The following is an 18914-nucleotide window of genomic DNA, read 5'->3' as shown; positions in this document are numbered from 1 at the left end:
ATGATGGGCAAGAATGGCATTCTTGTCAGAATGACCTAAGACAGGCTCAGTCTTGTTAATGAAATAAAAAAGGGGGGGAGGCGCAGAGTCTTTGGGGCTGCTTGGCAAAAGTCTGACATGGGCGAAGGACAAGGAAATAGGCTTCAGGCAGGAATCTGACATTAGGCTAGAACAAAGATGTTTCAGACAGGAATCTAAATTTTAGGCTAAAACAAGGAAGTAGGCTTCAGAAATGAAAATTACTTTAGGCTAGGACAGGAAAGTTGGCCCAGATATTTTGGTCATCCTGATAAACCCTTAGAAACAGTGGTCATGGGAGTGTTCGCAGAACTTTGTTTATTGCCTTGATTGTCCTTTGACTATTTGTGTTTATTGTCTTGCTTGTTCCTTGACTATTTGCATCTATTGTATTGCTAGTCCCTCAACCTAGAACTGACCATAATACTTACATGTAATTAAAATGGTGTAAAAGCAAATAGGAGGACAACATGCTCCAGTCTGTAAGCAAAACAAGTTTCATTAGTAGAGTTAACAATTGGTGCTTGCCCATAGGAACCCAGTATTTTGTAAACTAAGTTAAATAATCAACAGAAAACATTGGGCTGGGCATGGGAAGGCATACCACCACTCATGAGGTAGAGGCAGGCAGATCTCTGTGAAGGGAAGGCCAGCCAGTGTAGCATAGTGAGATCCAGTCTTAAAAACACAGAAACAAACAAACAAACAAACAAACTAATACAAATCATGACTTTTGATATTCTGTGATATTCTGTATAGTTGTCCATTTTCATTTGGATTTTCAAAGTAATGGCACAAGCTCTTTGCAGTGGCATTCTTTTTGTGGCACTATTGATATATGTAATTTTTTTAAAACTAGAGTCACAATCCAGATGGAATGGCATAGGTGCATGTTAGTAATACTTGGCAAGGGTCAGGAGTTCAAAACCAGCATAGGGTATATGACAGCCAGTCTCAGAAAAATAAAAACAAATAAACAGTTAATTGGAAAACAAGAAATAAAGGCCTTATTTATTTCCTAATCTCTTTCTTGCAGGGAGAATATATTGTATAGGTCCTATCAGCAGAAAGAGGTAAGAAAAATGAATCTATGTCAATAAATTTATTCCATTGTAGGAGTGAGTACTGGCAGAATTTTACTGTCCACTTCCAATTCCAATTCAATATGTCAGGTTTTTTCTATCTTTATAAATCCCTTTTGGCCACTTAATATTCTCCATGCATTTACTTGCTTACTGCAATACTATTGATCTCCTAATTTGTGAGGTGCTGTGCAGTACTCTCCTGGGTTCTCTCTCTCTCTCTCTCTCTCTCTCTCTCTCTCTCTCTCTCTCTCTCTCTCTCTCTCTCTCTCTCAATTGCTCCCTCTCTCCCTCTCCCTCCCTTCCCTCTCCCCTCCCTCAACTCTTGATTTGAGGTGTTATCTTATAATTATTCCAGGTTTATTTTTAGATTCAGATGGTCTTTCTTGAATCCCTTTTGCTGAGACTATAAATGTATGGCCACTGAAGCATCATGGCTACCTATATTTTTCTTAAATCTACAAACAACTGTTATCATTTCTGTCTTTGGTACATATAACTACCACCCTTTCCCCTTGTGTATGCCCTCCATCTCTCCTCATCTTTGATTTCTCAGATATCAGAAATGTAGTCACTGGCATGAACTTCACACCCTCAGACATTTTATGGATCTGACAACCACTGTATTTTAATATGCTGTATAGCAAAGAATGGTGGCATTCTGTGAAAATACAATTTTACCTTCTGAATAGTGTCAAGGATACCTCAGTACATGTATAAATTCAAACTGTTTCTAAAATAATAAAATATAAAATATAAGAAAAGATTAAAATTTTATGCCATCTAATGTCTAGCCTTTTCTTTTCCTGTCAGCAATTATCTTCTGATGTTCTAGCCCATGCCTACACCTCACTGACTTCCTGGCAAGAGAATTCTCTATTGCTAAACTTTCTGCTTGTGAAATTTCCTGTTCATTGCCTTTTTTTGTTATTACTTAGGAATACCAAAGAAATCAGTAAAATTTTTCAACACAATACAAGTTGTAGGGTATTGAGAATAATAAGAGATGTTACTTTAAAATTAGCAAGATTAATTCCAAAGACACAGAATGTATATAGGAAGACATCTTGCAAAACATACTTCCAATATATAATGGTGAATAACCTCCTTTTCAAGAGAAAGAAGAAAATAGCGAGGGAAATCAACACAAACTCACCAGAAAAGCAGGAGACAGAGATAAACAGTGAGTATCAGGACAGAAATTAATGCAGCAAAAATGAAAAAAATAAAAAAATAAAAAGAACCATGAAATGGAGAGGTGGCCCCTTGGGAGAAAAAATAGCCAAGATTAGCAAACAGCCAAATTAACCAAATAAAAGAGATGGCAATACCTGATTAGAATTAGAGAAAAAGAGGAAGACCTTGCATGGGACACTGGTGAAAATCCAAAGACTTCTACAGGTATACTTTAGAAATGTATGTTTGGGTTTTTTTATAGGATATTTTATTTATTTACATTTCAGATGTCATCTCTTTTTCCCATTTCCCTTCCCTAGAAACCCCCTATCCCATCCCTCCTTTTCCTTTTTGTTTTTATACCATTTTAATATCATACAAGTATTAAATTCAGTTCTAGGTTGAGGAACTAGCATTTCAACAGATGCAAATAGTCAAGAAGCAATAAACACAATAACACAATAAACACAAATAGTCAAAGAACAAGCAAGGCAATAAACAAAGTTCCGTGAACAATCCTATGATCACTGTTTCTAAGGGCTTATCAGGATGACCAAAATATCTGAACCTATTTCCCTGTCCTAGCCCAAAGTCATAGAAATGCATGTTTTACTAACTTGGAAATATAAGGAAATGGATGGCTCTCTAGATGGGTATGATTAATAAAAGTTAAGCATAAATAATTTGAACAGATCTATAAAAGTCAATGAGATAGAAGTAGCAATTTAATATTTAGAAATAGCTGAATGGAGTTAACAGACAACAGTCCAGATTGCCTTACATGGATAGTTGGTTTTCAAAATGTCAGAAGTTCACAGAATTGACGTTACAAACATTTCTGTATTAATGTTCATTTTGATTAGAGACCTGTCTGCTCATGACAGCTTCCTGTATTGGATTCTAAGAAGAAATTGAGCATTTTTGGAGTTACTCCAGTTGTGTGGCAACAGCCACTAGGCAAGAATTGCCTCTTTCCATCTACAGACAAATTACTGTCCAGAAAAGGACACACTTGCAGAATAGTCGACTGATTATATCTGCCTAGACCGAGTAATCAGCCCTTAATAATTCTGTAGCATTAAGGTCTGTCAGATGATCCTGGGCCAGAAGGCTGAAGATCAGATGCTCTAAAGTTTTGTAATATAGGGTGTGTCCAGGTGTTCAGCGGTATCTCTCTATAAATTGGCTAAGTTTTAGAAGCTATGCTTTGTGCTTCCCATAATTTTAGTTAACTCAGTCAGTCTGGATTTCTGATGGGGTTGAAAACTTATAGTTTCATAGCCAATCCTGTCTATTTATCCTGAGAGAAAAGATTTGAGTGGATGTGTTTCAGCTGACAGTCATTCTAAAGCCAAGAAAAAAGCCAGGTTCAGAACTAAGTGTTTTAGTTAGGAGAGATGACATAGGTTCTGGTTAGCCAACAAAATGATGGACTGGGTATTAGGACTATCTTGTTTCTCACTGGTACAAATTGACATAATTATGCTCTAATTGTATTTTGAGAGAAAAGTTTTATTTTAACAGGAAGGGTGATATGTAGGAGGAGCTAAGGTGGGAGGGGTACCGAGAGGAAAAGAAGGAGTAAGGAGAGGAGGAGAAGGAGAGGAGAAGCTAGGTGATGAGAGAGAGAAAGAGAGGGGGGATATGGAGGCAGTTGTTCACGTGTCTCCACCAGTCAAAGATAGTTGATATATCTAGGCTGGGTATTGGGTTACACTTCTGATTGAGCATTACCAAACTTATAAAGCCTTTGATTAACATTATTAAAAAGTGTATAAAAGCAAAAAAGAGGGCATGGGATAGGGGTCTTCTGGGGGGGAATGGGGAAAGGGGATGGCATCTGAAATGTAAATAAAATATCCAATAAAAAACAAAACAAAACAAACAAACAAACAAACAAAAAAGAAGTAGCAATTTAAAAAAGAAAAAAAAAAAATCTCCCAACTGAAAAGAAGCCTAGGTCCAGATTGTTTCAGGGAAAGTTCTATCACTCTTTGAACAAACTGACTTCAAAACTATTCAGATTATTTTCTAAAACATAAAAACAAAGAGCACTTTCATGCTCTTCCCATGAAGCCAGTTGTACCCTGATACCAGAATCATAAAAATCTAACAAAAAAGAAAACAACAGGCCAATCTGTCTAATAAACAAAGACACAAAATTTCTATTTTTAATAATATAATTGCAAAGTAAATTGAAGAACACATTCAAAAAATTCATTCACCCTAATCAAATTGCGTACATTTTAGGAATACAGGAATACTTCAATGAACATTAATTAATAATTGTAGTTCTCCACATAAGTCAACACAAGGACAGAAATCACATGATAATTTGAATTGACAATGTCTTTGATAAAATCCAATATCCACTTGACTTGTGATTTTGAAATATACTTAGCATACTTAGCAAAAAAGATGATATATATTATACTTGGATCTTCCCCAGGTCTCACAGTTCCTCCTTTGTTAATACAGCCTAAGACTGAAGTGTCTATGAATTGCTTTTGCCTTCCCGAGGTTTTGATAAATTCTATATATCTATACCTCAGGGAGTTCCTCCCCAGCTGTTTTCTCTCTGAGTGCAGGCATTGTTGATTCTCTTGTAAGATTCCAGAGCATATTCCTTCCGTATTCCCCTGTGCAGGACTTAGCCTCACAAAACACATCTTTCTGAAAGGAAAAGGAGCATTTCTCTGTCATTTCTTTTTTATTGCCTGTCCAGTCCCTGTAAATCTCCATCATGGTCTAGAGTGCTTATGGAGTTCTGCTAGCCCATCTCTCTACTTGATTAGCATAGATAATCTCTCCTTATTCTCCCTCAGTCCCCTTTCAGATCTTTATTCAGACTAGGACCGCTGGAAGGAGTTGTGGGTACATACAGACTCACCTTGCTCTTAGTCCTGGCTCCCAAATATGACAGCATACATACAGCCTTTTAGAAAACTCATATATTAGACTCACATTGTCAACAACAGCAGTGTATTCCCCTTTCTACCTCTTCAGTAATGTGAGTACAGAATGAGTCTGTTTTTCCTCAGAGGTTGTCACCTAGTTTATAATTCACTGGATTCCCCCACCCCATTGTTTTAGCTTAGCACTATGATTAAATTGAACTATTTCATTGTGTAGGTTCTCTGAGTTTATCCTATTAATAGAGTGCAGACAAGACTGAACTGCATCTCTATGTGCATTCTAAATAAAAGCGTAAGTTTTCTGGGTTTTGTGGAATCTTGAAAAGGGTTAACTCTTCTTATCATAGGTGTTACATAGGGCTTGTCCTGGATTACATTAAATTCTGGTGTTAATTTTATCTGCACTTCAGACTAAGTCATAGCCCAATACTTGATCAAATGTTTTATCCTCCTAAATGCCCGTTACGTTCTGGGGTGAAAGGTGAAGGTATGATGGAGGAAAGGCTATGTTTACATAATATTGATTTTGTTAATACATTGCATATCACCTTAAAATAAAAGGGAAGGTTCTCCTTTCTCAGCTTGGCTTTAAAGCCCTTTTCCTTGCTGTTCTCGTTAAGAGATTCCACATGGAAAGTCAGGCAGTATTTGTAGTTGCACTGAGCCACAAAGTATTCCTAAAATGTAGGAAGCAAAAGAGAAAAAGAAAGAAACATTGTCTATTGACAAAAACTTTCTCTTAATATCAAAGCCTTTGCAGGAAGTTTTGCCAGACTATTCATGAATGTACATTATGTTTTATCTGCTGAGAGGAAACCCTTGGAGGGCAGAATTTTATTGGAGATAGAGCCGTGGAACAGTCCTGTGACCAACGGTAAAACCACAGGCCATGAGAAACTGGGGATAATCTTTGCAATTCATTGCCAGAAATTCACAGTTGGATCAATCCACAGAGATGTTATACTGCCCACAGTGCTCAGAAGTAGAGCATTGAGAGAGTAGAAGCCTTTCAGGCCTTCCGTACTTTTTGTAGCATCAAACAGCCAATGCCTTGGGTTGCAGGACTGGCTACTGAGCAGTAAACAAATGAGTATTCAGGAACAGGGCGGACAGCCAGAGTGTACATAATTTGTGCTCAGCTACAAAATGAAAGAGAACCTTTTAACTATATGCTAAAGTGATAAGATGCTTTTGTAAGCTACTCTATATAGAACTTTCCATTTGTGGAAGAAGAATGGTTTGAACAGAGAAAAAGAATAAGACTATTTATAGAAAAACCATGTTAGAAAACTTTATTTGACATAGGAAATCTGGGAGATCACTGCCAACCTGCTGTTTGTTAGTAGGAAAGGATGAAGCTAGGGATGCCATATAAAAAATAGGTCAGGGCAGCAGAATGGATTTATGTCTCGGGGCTCAGTGGGCGAGTTGCCACTCATAACTTAATTCTAGGTCATTATGTTTACAGCTACAGAGGCATGGTGTAGTTAGGAACCCACCCCCAAATCAGAGGCTTGGTGTAGTTAGGAGCCCCCTCCCAGGAAATCTCCCAGAGAAGACAGACTGTACCAACAGGAAGTTAATTCTATTAATATGCTACCAAGGTGGCAGATGATCACAAACAAGATAGCTGTGACAAATCAACAAAATACTCTATGGAACACAGCAAACTAGCACGCCTGATATTGACCCAGGAGAAGTTCAAGCAATGCAGCCCTCTGTGTTGTTAAGGACCAAGGGAGTTGAGCATAATCCCAGGAACAGCTAAGAATACCTCCTACAATGAAGCAGCCAGAGAGATCAAGAACACTAGAAAACATACAGAATCAACTAGCCGGAGCACATAGAGACCCACAGAAACCGAATGGCCAAACAGAGAGCATGCATGGGACAGACCTAAGCCCTTTGCACATATGTAACAATTATTCAGTTCAGACTTCATGTGGGACTCCTAACAGCAGGTACAGGGCCTGCATCTAATTCTGGATCCTTTTCGCCTAACTTAGCTGCCTTGCCTAGCCACAATAGGACAAGATGCACCTAGTCCTACAACAACTTAATATATTAAAGCTAGTTGATATCCATAGATATCCCATTTTCTAAAGAGAAAGGGAGGTCTGGAGGAATGGGTGGAAGGGGTGATGAGTGAAGACACTAGGAGAAGAGGAAAAAGGGGAAGCTGAGATCAGGATAAAAAATAAATTAATTAATAAAAATAGAATACCTTCTATCAAACATCGTTAAACAGTCCTTGATTTAAAAGAATAAAGGAGGTTCACTGGATGGAATCTAATGTCTTAGAGGTATGTTCCAGGAAAGGGTGGGTGCTGCTTGGCAACAGCTGCCATTTTGTAATGAGAACTAAATTCTAATAATGATCTTCTCACTGTTTGCCAGAGGATAGACAGTCGGAGATGTACTCACATAAAAGCGTTCTTGACAACATGACTACTCACACTTCTCAAGACAGAGACTATAGAGACTAGTGAAAGAAATCATAATCCTGCCATGCAAGAATGAAGAAACTAATGATGGTTACAACTCCATCATCATCATCATCATCATTATTACTGTTGTTATTATTATTATTTACATATCAAACACTACTCCCTCTCACAATCTCTCCTTCACAGAATCCTCCCCCAAACACTCCTATCCTTCTCCTCTGAAAGGGTGGAGCATTCCTGAGTATCTCCCCATTCTGGGACATCAAGTTTTGGTCTGATTAGGCACATCTTCTCCCCCCTAAGGCAGCCATAAATACTGAGCTGACTGACTGATTATATATATATATAATCTCTCTCTCTCTCTCTCTCTCTCTCTCTCTCTCTCTCTCTCTCTCTCTCTCTCTCACACACACACACACACACACACACACACATGCACACGCACACACACACACAAATGATGCCAGGAGCATCAATTCAGCCTGTGTATGCTCTGTTTGGTGACTCAGACTCTGAGAGCTCTGAGGGGTCAAGGTTTGTTAAAACTTTTGGTCTTCCTGTGGAGTTTCCATCTACTTCAGGGCCATCAATTCTTCCCCCTTCTCTTCCATAATAGTCCCTGACCTAGATTAAAGTTTGGCTATGGGTATTTACATGTGTTTCAGTCTGCTGCAGGGTAGAGCCTCTCAGAAGACAGTTATGCTAGGCTCCTATCTGCAAGCATAATTGAGTATCTTTAATCATTTGGGATTGGTGCTTGTCCATGAGATGGGTTTTGAGTTGGACCAGTTATTTGTTGGTCTCTGCTCCATCTCTGCATTTCTTTTAGAAAGGATAAGTTTTGGGTTGAATGTTTTTGGGTGGATAAGTGTCCTTATCCCTCCCCTAAAGGTACTGTAAGGCTATAGGAGGTAGCCTCTTCAGGTTCTATCTCCCCACTATTAGGCTTCTCCATAAGGTCACCTGCGTTGACTCCTAGAAGCCACCCTATCCTAGTTCTCTAGGACTTCCTAGAGATTCTCCCCATCCTCACACCCCCAGCAACTACAGATTTTCATTCATTCTCCTAGACCTCTGGGCCTCTCTCCTGTCTCTCCCAATACTGATTTTGCCTCTGCATTCCCCTCTTCCTCCCCACTCTCACCAATTTTCCTCCCTTCCTCTGACTTCTATGATTATTTTGTTTCTCTTTCTAAGTGTGATTCAAGCATCCTTTGTTGGGCCTGACTTCCTGTTTACCTTCTTCTGGTTTGTGAGGTATATCACAGGTACTCTGTATTTTATGACTAATCTACTTATCAGTGTGTACATACCATGCATGTTCTGTTATATCTGGGTAACCTCAATCAGGATGATATTTTCTAGTTCCATCCATTTGCCTGTAAAATTCATAATGTCCTTGTTTTTAATAGCTGGCTAATATTCCATTGTATAATTCACCACAGTTTCTGTATCCACTCTTCAGTTGAACAACATCTGGATAGTTTTTTATTACTAGCTATTACAAACAAAGCTACTATGAGCATAGAGGAGCATGTATCCTTGTGGTGTGGTAGAGCATCTTTTGGGTATATTCCCAGAAGTGGCATAGTTGGGTCTTTAGGTAGAACTATTTCCAATTTTCTAAGAAACAACCAAATTGAATTCCAGAGTGGTTGTACAAGTTTGCAATCCCATCAATAGAGGAATGTTCCTTCTTTCTCCACATTCTTGCCACCATGTGCTGTCACTTGTGGTTTTGATCTTGTCCAATTTGATTTGTGTGAGGTAGAATCATATAGTTGTTTTGATTTGCATTTCCCTGATGACTAAAAGATGTTGAGAATTTATTTAAGTGCTTCTTGAAGATTCAGGATTCCTCTGTTAAGAATTTTGTTTAGTTATATACCCCATTTTTAAAATTTGGGTTATTTGGTTTGTCGGAGTTTAATTTCTTTAGTACTTTATATATTTTAAATATTAGTTCTCTATCAGATGTAAGATTAGTGAATATCTTTTATCAATCTATAGGTTACAAATTTGTCCTGTTGAGAGTGTCCATTGCCTTCCAGAATTTTTTAGTTTTATGGTGACCCATTAATCAATTGTTGATCTTATTGCCTGAACCATTGGTGTTCTGTGCATAAAATTGTTTCCTATACCAATGTGTTCAAGGCTATTTTCCACTTTCTCTTCTATTAAATACAGTATGTCTGGTTTTATATTGAGCTACTTGATCCACTTGGACTTGAGCTTTGTGCAAGGTAATGAATATGGATCCATTTTCATTCTCCTCCATGTAGACCACCAGTTAGACCAGCACCATTTATTGAAGATGCTTTCTCCCCCACTGTATGTTTTTTTGCTTCTTTGTTGAGATCAAGTGTCTATAGGTGTGTGGGTTTATTTCTAGTCTTTGATTATATTCCATTGATCAACCTATCTTTTTCTATACAATACTATGTGGGATTTATCACTATTGCTTTGTAGTACAGCTTGAGTTCAGAGATGATGATTCTTGCAAAGGGTCTTTTATTGTTCCAGATTGTTTTAGGTATGCTGGATTTTTGTTTTTCCATATGAAGAGAAGAATTACTTTTTCAAGCTCTGTAAAAACAATGTGTTGGAATCTTGATGGGTAGTACATTAAATCTGTAGATTGCTTTTAACAGGATACACATTTTCACTATGTTAATCTGAAAGGAATGAATTGACATAAGACAGGCTGAATCCAGGACAGTCTATATACTAACAGTTGAGGATACCAGGCCTGAGTTTCTGCTTCCCAGAACTGGGAAAGTCAATTACTTGATAAAACAGCAGACTTACACAAAAGTGCCAACCCAGCTTGTAAAAAAGACAAACTGGTAGCCAAGAGGTCAAGAGGTACTCCTCCCTAGCTTGTGAAAGGACAGTTAGACAAGCTTAAGGCCAAGAGATTATGTTACCCCTCCTTGGCATTAAGCAACAATAGTTGGTCTGAATCATAACATCACCAAGACCCCAGAGAGAAAACTCGCCAATCAAGATATGAATCACCTACCCTTCCCTAATGCTCCTTTATTATGGCTTTAAAATTAAATCTGTGAATTGAGTCAGGGTCCTTCCATCCACAATGATTTGGGCCACTCCATGTAAAAATAAACATTCTGCTTTGGCATGCTATTTGATTCTGAGGTATCATTCTTCAGTGATTTACAGACCCCAACACATCCCACTGATCCATGAGCATGGGGAATCCTTCCATCTTCTTATATCTTTTATTGAGAATTTTTGTGTTAATATTCATCAGTGAAATTGGTCAAAAATTCTTTTCCTTTGTTGAGTCTTTGTGTGGCCTAGGTATCAGAGTAACTGTGGCCTCATAAAACGTAGTATTCTTTCTGTTTTTAGTTTGTTGAATAGTTTGAAGAGCATTGGTATTATCTCTTTCTTGACTGTCTGGTACAATGCTGTACTAAATCTGTCTGGCCCTGGGCTTATAAGAAACAGAACGATGGATCCTGTTTATATATCCAGTCTGTTACCCTACTTTCTTAAATTGGCGAATTGACACAATTGATGTTGAGCAATATTAATGACCAATGATTGTTATTTCCTGTTATTTTGATGTTGGTGGTATTACTGTATGTGTGTAATTCTCTTCTTTTGGTTTTGCTCTGAGATGATTAATTTCTTGGTTTTTTTTTTTTTTTTTTCTGTGTAGTTACTGTCCTTGTGCTGGAGATTTCCTTATAAGGCCGAATTAGTAGAAGGACATTGTTTGACTTTGGTTTTCTCATGGAATATCTTGGTTTCTCCATCTATGGTGATTGAGAGATTTTCTGGTTATAGTAGTCTGGGCTGACATCTGGGGTTTCTTAAGGTCTCTAAGACATCTATCCAGGATCTTCTGGCTTCTTAGCATCTCTATTGAGATGTCAGGTGTAATTCAGATAGGTCTACCTTTATATATTACTTGACCATTTCCTTTGTTGCTTTTAATATTCTTTGTTCTGTGCTTTTACTATTTTGATTATTATGTTGCAGAAGGATTTTATTTTCTGGTATAATTTATTTGGTGTTCCATAAGCTTCTTGTACATTTACAGCCATCTCTCTCTTACCTTCTAATCTTGTTGAAGACAGTTTCTGGCTCTTTGAATTGGGAATCTTTACTCTCTTCCATTCCTATCATTCATAGGATGATTTGGTTTGATCTTTTCATAGTGTCTCAAATTTGCTGGATATTTAGATTTATGAACTTTTTTTATTTGGTATTGTCTTTGATTAATGTATTGATTTTTTCTATGGTGTCTTCTGTGCCTGAGATTCTCTCTTCCATCGCTTGTACTCTGTTGGTGATGTTTGCATCTGTATTTACTGTTCTCTTTCCTATATTTTTCACCTCCAGGGTTGCCTCCATTTGTGTTTTCATTATTGCTTGTATTTCCACTTTTAGATTTGGATTGTTTTATTCATTTCCTTCACCTGTTTGTATTTTTCTGTTTTTCTTTAAGGGAGTTATTTGTTTCTCTCTTTAAGGGCTTTTATCTGTGTGATTGTGTGTTCCTGTATTTCTATAAGGAAATTATTTATATCCTCTTTAAATGCATCTATCATCTTCATTAGACAAAATTTAAGGTCATTTTCAAGCTCCTCCCGTGTGTTAGGACATCTAGGGATTGCTGTAGTAGGTAAGACTGGTTCTTATGGTGCCATATTGTATTGGTTTCTGTTGATTATCTTCTTGCACTTACCTTTCACTATCTAATTTGTCTCTGGTGTTGGTTGGTCTGTGTTGGAGCAGGCCTCACAGGAGGCAGATGGATCTGCTTTTAGGGTTTGACCCAGCATCCTGGCATCCTGTATATGTTGGATTAGAGGTGGTCTCTTGTTATGCAGAGAGAGCTAGGGGGTAGGGCACCATGCATGCTGTTGCTCAAGCCCCACTGGTACAAACTGTGGACTAGACTATATGTCAGGCTAGAGCTGGATTCTTGGGAAGCAGGCAAAGCTATGGGGACGGGTCCCCACCTTCCCTACTCCAGGACCATTGCTGGTATAGACTTGGACCAGAAGCCCAACCAGGGTGGGGCAGAGTCCATGGCTGCTAAGCTTGCTGGGATGTGTAGGTGGGGTATTGGAGCAGACAGGTGGTAGTATCTCACCTGTGTGTCAGGGTAGAGTTGGACTTTTAGAGGGAAGACAAGCAAAGCTGTTGGTTGGGATTCCACTGAGACTCTTCTTAAGACAGATTCAGTTTCTGAATTTCTCCTATGTGTTCAAGCAATAATCCAATGGCTGTATAACAAAAGTGTGACAACAGACTCATATAGGGAAATCACTCTATGTGTCTAGCTCCTTGTAAATGTCCCACTAATTTTAGATTTTATTTTGCAAATATTAAAAAGAATACAGCATCTCTAAATCCTGTATTTACTTGTGATTTCATGACCATTTCCAATCCTTAAATACATGTAGGTTCACTCTCATATAAACCTGAAACAATCAAGCTTCTACGTCATGGCAGGTCGAGAGGTGAGTTGCCTCTCTACTGTTGCTGTAGGTTGAGGCAAAAGTACCACATATTTGTTCCTGAATGAGGGAGGATAGAATAAACATGTTATAGATAAACATAAAATATTAAACTTTTTGTCCTAGTCACTGTTCATTTTAGAAAATACATCCTTCCTAATGTGCTTAATGTGAACATTTGAAATAAAAACTTAATAAGAACACATGATCAGAAAATAGCTATGGGTAAGTTTACACAACAGTTGATTTGTATATAATGGGTGTTGTTGATCTTCTGTTTCATTTGGATATAACTTAATCTGCTGTAAGTCAATATTCACTGAAGCAAAGGAGGCTCCTCCAGATGTTACTTCTAGCAGGTGCATCAGAGTCATGCAGGTTTTCTCTAGGCTACAGCTCAAGCAGATGTGGCTAGACAACATCTGCATTATTCTTGCTCATAACCATTTAATTAAAGTCCTCTCCACACTTACTAACACCCTCATTACCTGATACACATTTGGGTTTGTTTGTTTGAAACCCTGAAAGTAGACATTTGTCAGCTTAAAATTGAGAACTGTCCTGGCTAGGATGATTAAAAAGGAGCTCTCATGACTGTCATGTTTAGAGCAGAAACTCTTTCTTAGATATGCTGAACTAATAGTCAGATAATATTTAATAAACTGGTCTCTTTCATGAATGAAATGAACAAGCACCCAGATATACCTAGATACAAGCTTGAAGATTAGTAATCTTTTTCTACCCACTTTAAAAATTCTTTGCAATTCAGATTAAGGCACAATTTCCAGATGTTACTATTCGTAAATATAATATATTTTAAATGACAAAAATTAAAGAGCAGTCATAGGACTGCCAGCTTTCATTTGACTGTTAAATGTTTTTTAAGTATACTCAGCTGTCTAAAGGCTCCATGATTTCATTAAAAACAGTATGTTAACAGTAAAATATAGAAAAGTTGGATTTTTTAAAAATAAAAGCAATCTTTTAAACTGAGTAAAATATTAGCTGTATACAATCTATATTATTAATTCCTTCCATGCATCATTTTTTTTTCATTTTTACTAGCTCTAAAGCCAACTCTTTCTCCCTTTTTTGCCTTCCTGCTCATCTGTAAAATCTTTCATTTTAGGATCTAACTGCTGTCTTGTGTTCACCAGTGTTCACTCAGGCTTAGGCTTTGAAAGCTGGGGCCTCCATTTGTCCCGCACTTATGAAGGTTGGGCCACTGGGGGGTTGACATTTGAAAGTTATACTTGCCCCATCTCCAGATTTCTCTCTTGCTTTCTGGTCCGTCACAATGTAAACAGATGCCACTACTAAATCCTGTCACCACATACTGAGCAGGTCAACCCTGCTTTCCTTGCTGTAATGGACTGAAATCCCTCTGACATAACTAATATTCCTCTTGTAATTTATTTCTGGCAGATATTTAACCAGAGAAATATAAGAGAAATTAATGCAGCCAACAAACAAGTAATTAATATAAACTGAGTTTGTCAGTCTTTTCACCCTAATATGCAAAGAACAGCCTCAGACTAAACTCTTCTATTTATTCTCTATTTTCCTAACCAGGCCAAGATGCTGTCTTTGTGACCTTCATAAGCCATATTGGACTTCAGGGAAATAGAACAAATGGGTGGTTGATTAACATATATATCATCTGTATGTATGAATGAAGAATGGGGGATATGGTGGTAAAGGGGGGCAAGGTGAAATAAGATGGGGGGATTAGAAAGACAAACAAGAAGATATAATACATGGAAGAGAGGCAGAGATCTACTGTGAGAAATGACTCATGCAACTTCAGAGAGGAATGAGCTCCATAATATGGCATCTACAGGTGAATAAACAGAAAGGCCAATGGCAAAATGGTATAAGAAAGATACACACACACACACACACACACACACACATACACACACACACACACACACACACACACACACACACACACACACACACACTGAGAGACAGACAGAGAGAGAGAGAGAGAGAGGAGAATATTCATACCTACATTATTAAGATCTTCTTCTTTTCCACCCCTCAGTAGGATTATCACCCACATAAGTGCTCTAGTGGTTTCAATGCAAATATTATATGGAAAACAATCTCACAGTCCCATACAGAAATGATATTTTGCTAGCAATTTAAACAAATGAACACCTAAAATTGACTCCCATACTATTCCTACTATTCCTAGCTGGACATTTCCACATTGTCCCATCAGTCCTTTCTATAATGAGGTCTTTGGTTTGTATTATCAATTTGCATTTTTTCACTGATAGCCTGTCCCACTCATCCATTCTGTCACTTGTTTGCTTGTTTCTAGTTCTACACCCAGTTTCCTAACCTTACTCACTGCCCATTCAGGCAACACCTTTTGCCATCAGTTCAAGTACATAGCTTTTACCCTTCTTTAAAATAGGTCATAATGTGTCCTCTCTGGATATTTTGTTAAGCCTTTGGGGTAGGCCAGTGCTCAGTCTTTATTGTTTCTTTATGCTTCTATTCCACATGTAAAAAGAGTGAAAAACACTTCAATATACTCTTAGCAAAAAGCTATGCTGGTACTCCAGCATTCTCATTTTACTGACTTGCCTGCCTGGGTATGTAGTTTAGTCTATATGTCCAGTTTCCCTGCTTTATCTACTGTGCTATAACACTTTTGTAATAAAGATGCTACTTTGTTCAGCCAACAGCTCAGTAAATTGCGTGGCATTCATTCAATTAATGACTGATCCACCACTCTAAAACACTGTGGCTTTCAACAGATGATTATCTTGTATAAAAAAGACACGGAAACAGCCAATTGCCATCATGTGCATTTTTCAATTCTCTGTACAGCATGTCTCATAAAAACATGAGATTGATATTCATAGAATATTCTCTGGGGCACACTCTTTTCTTAAGTTGGAGTTGCAAATTAATCTTGTGTTGTCTAACAATATCACACCTCAGTTATCATGTCTGGTCTCTTACTTGACACCCAATGCAGTTTTGCAATTTTTTATCGACACCAAAAGTGCTGCTCCATGTATTTATAGGAATCATTTCTGATCACTTTGTCAAACACATTGCTGTAGTTATTAAGAAAATATCTTGCTTTTAGACATTTGGTAACAAAAGGCTAAAGCATAAACTGCTATTTATGAGTTGTTTCTCTGCAGGAATTTGTACCTCAAATAGGTTTTGATATGTTAAAATGGCACAGTAGTAATTTGGTAAAATATTTAAAGGCCAAAGCACAGCTGCAATGTGAATAAAATATTATTGGACATGTCCTTGATCTTTAGCTTTATTACACATTGGAGACTTTTAATATTTAATAAAATCCATCTCAATGACAGATAAGATAGATTGTTCCCCATGGTAGTTCACATCAAAGAACTGATATAACTTGTCTGACTCCTAAACACAATGGTATGATTAATTCATTGAATTAATTACTTCTTTTGTTGCATATTCATTCATTTTATTGAGAAAGAATCCCTAACGATTACTACTCTATGGAGAAACATAATGAATATAAAATGAACAAGATGTTTAATTTAAAAAAAAAAAGAGAGAGAGAAAGAATTTAAAAAACAGTTACATAAGCCCACTCAGATTATGTTGGGAACCATATGATCTACAAACTGAACAAAAGGCTGTATTTGTGTTTACCCTGAGGAGGGGTCTCGCAAACATCACCAGCATATTGTCCTAGAACTCAGTGGACTTGCAAATACACAGCAGCAAATTATCTTGCTTTGGTTACAGTAAGTTTTCTGTTTTCTGTTTTACCTTTCACTTTTTTTCAGTCTCAATTTCATGTGAAGCCACTCACTAAACAATTGATGGAAACACAAATACAATAGAGCCAGAAACCGAGTGTATTGATTAAATATGTGACAGAACCAAAAAGAAACACTCACTAATCAGAGCAGGGCCTGAACACTGTGGCCAAGCTAGCAATTTCAGGGAAGTCCCTTGAGGTGTTTCATGCATGTGTACACTATAGCACTCCATAGCACTCATTCTTGGACACATGCTAAACAAAGGGGCAGAGTTAAAGGAAATTTCATTAGTTTTATTCAGCTTTATTGTGTTGGACTTTCAGTTCTCCCAGCAGCGTTTATCTCCAGAAAAAAAAAAAAATCCTTCATCAATTTGCAAATATATTTCTCGAAATACAAATAAACAATAGCAATATCTTTGATGGAAGGAAAGCATGCTTGGTTTCTAGCATATTAATCCATTTTTTTCTTAGTAAGTTATTAGATTTTACCATCCAATATGGTAACTACAACCTAAATGTGAATATTTAAGCACTCGATGTGTGGGTAATTTGAGATATGTTCTAAATGCAAAATGCAAAAGAGTTCATAAAAAAGCAAAATGTTGTTTCAAATATGCTTTATAGTAAGTATATGTGTCAGATATATTTGAAAAACAGTCAGGAACAATACATATATGACTCATTTGTTGCATGCATTATATTTCTTCTGCGTAAACTAGATTTTTAGAATTCCTTTATTCTAATTTTTAAAATCCTATAAAATAGAATTCTTCAGAAATAACTAGAGCACTAGGAAGCAGAATCAAAATATATTTAGAGCACAGGAAAGAAAGCAGAACCTGCAAGATGTCTCAGTTGGTAAAGTCAAGCCAGAAAACTTCATAAGAGAAGTGGAGGCAAGCCCTGGCCTCCACATGTGAATTATGGCATAATATGAATGTGTACACATAAAACCCACACGTACAAACACAAAACAAAAATGCAAATAAAGCTGAATATGGAACACCAACATAACTATGTGAGATTTTAAAGAAAGATAATGATATTTGTACAAGTATACAAGATCTTTGTTTTACTTGCCAAGCAGAATTAGTCAAAGGGGTTTGAAATTCAAAAAGCCACCAAAACCAATACCAACTTTATTCCAGCTTTTTTCAATCATACCTGGACTTACATGGATAAAAAGTGATAGAAATCAGTCATCAAATACTATTGATAAAATTATAGCAAGTATTTAAAGACAAATGGTTAAATCTTAGTTTCTCCTAATTAGAAAAGGTGAGTTGCACTAAAAATATTCAATCAAGAAAGGGATATATATATATATATATATATATATATATATATATATATCACAAACAAAACATAATGCATCATAATTGTGTTTGCCAAAATATTTTATATTTTATACACATAATGACTACAAGATTATCAGATAACAGATGTGCATGACTAAGTTTGAAAAAGATGGACATAAAAGCACCAGAATACAGCTAAGTAAGAGAATTCAATTAAAAGAGGTCCAATGACTGCTTTCTTCTCTGCTGACAAATAAATTATTATTTTTTTACATTGCAGCTATATCCAGGTAAATAAGCATATTAAAATGTGCTGAGAAAGGCACTTAGATCTCGAAACAACAATTTGACTTCTGCAACTGAGCTGTGGAATATTCCATCTTTTTCTCCTTAAGAAGCTCACTCAGGCATCTCCAAATGAACCAGGAGTCAAGACTCTGAAGAGCTACAGTTATTTTTGTCATTCTTCTGTTCTCCTCTTTCTTTGCAATAAAACACATAGAAGTTGAGGGCAAAACACAGAGTCAATGGAAAGTTCAAAACTGAAAAATGCACATCTTTAAGTGACCATACTGGTAGCACCCATGCATAGTTTCTCCAAATTCAAACTGAAGTAACAGAACATGATCATGGCAGATAACATTCTTTATCAATGCTCTGAAAACAACCAACCATCTCAGTATCTAACCTTGCTTCAGTCTTTAA

This window comes from Arvicanthis niloticus, chromosome 5, assembly GCF_011762505.2.
Source record: "Arvicanthis niloticus isolate mArvNil1 chromosome 5, mArvNil1.pat.X, whole genome shotgun sequence".
Taxonomy (NCBI): Eukaryota; Metazoa; Chordata; class Mammalia; order Rodentia; family Muridae; genus Arvicanthis; species Arvicanthis niloticus.
Note: the sequence above shows the minus strand (reverse complement) of the source record.